Source organism: Echinops telfairi, unplaced genomic scaffold, assembly GCF_000313985.2.
Source record: "Echinops telfairi isolate 266 unplaced genomic scaffold, ASM31398v2 ScPeMD7_31;HRSCAF=116, whole genome shotgun sequence".
Lineage (NCBI taxonomy): Eukaryota > Metazoa > Chordata > Mammalia > Afrosoricida > Tenrecidae > Echinops > Echinops telfairi.
Window position 1 is genome coordinate 49,182,888 of NW_022103928.1, and position 1,289 is coordinate 49,184,176.

Sequence of the window (1,289 nt, forward strand, 5' to 3'; positions counted from 1 at the left end):
ACCCCCCGAACAAAAATAACGAAATCTTTCTTCATTTTGTGAACATGAAAGTGTCGTTTTCTTTTCAGTTCATTAAAAATGTTTCCACCTCTTTTTTTTTCCTGTCATAAAACACATGTTCTCTGTTTTAGTCATTTTGAACCAACCACTAACGGTACTGTCTTCTGTACGTTGGCAAAGATACTGTATCTGGGTTTCCTTAGTGATGTTCCAAACACATTTTTTTTCAGTCCTCCCATCCAGAGTACATAGTTTTGATGGAATTCCTGTTGCGTGGGAGGCCAGCTCAGTTCCATTCACACACTTGTGCTAGCAGATGTGGCCCCTTGGGCTCTTTCTTATCTTGCTGTTTCAACAGCCAGACATTTGTTGCTTAAGGCTGCTATCCAATATCCTAGCAGTTCACCCACAGTGGGCCTTTGTGAATTTATATATTCATGTGCTGAACAAGTTTAAACTCCCACCTGCCCCTAAGTGAAAACATCTTTTAAAGCTTGCCTCTAGGAAAAGAGAGGCAGCCTACTGATTATTTTAATTGTATAAAATAGGGAAGATAAGAATTGAGGGAAGATCAATAAAAGAGAAAGGCATATATACAAAATTGTACCTAGAGCTGAAAAAAAAAAAAGGCAGGGATATTGTTTTCTCTGGACAAAATTAAAAAAATGAAACAAAGAATTTTGGCCAAAAAAGAATTCCTGTAATTATGATTGATATTAAATTTTGCCACTAAAGATTATATTAAAAAATGAAAATCTATTGAAGAGATATTGTAATAACCTCTCAGAAAAGATACAATTTCCAGAGGGGTTTAGGAATGGAGACAAAGAATACGATTCGCATTTCTTGTTGACAGAGTGAAGCAGGCATTGCAGTTGGACACCTGCACCCTTGCTTTTGTCAACACGACCTTGGATCTGAACACCGTCACTTCCCACCAGGATACGTCCTTCCAGACATACCCCTCAAATCGGCACACCTGGTAGATGACTAATATTTCAATCACGAACTTTGCCCTCAATTGGATGACTTTATCAATTTTCAGGGCAGAGGGTTAGGGAGAGCATTCTATACTTCTAATGGAGATCCCCTTGCAGAGGGGTCTCAGGGAGGAGACGAGCCAGTCAGGGGGCGATGTAGCAACGGTAAAAAATACAACTTTCCTCTAGTTCCTAAATGTTTCCTCCCCGCTCCCACTATCATGATATGAATTCTAACTTGCAAGTCTGGCTAGACCAGATGAGGTACACTGGTACAGATAGGAACTGGAAATACAGGGAATCCAGGGC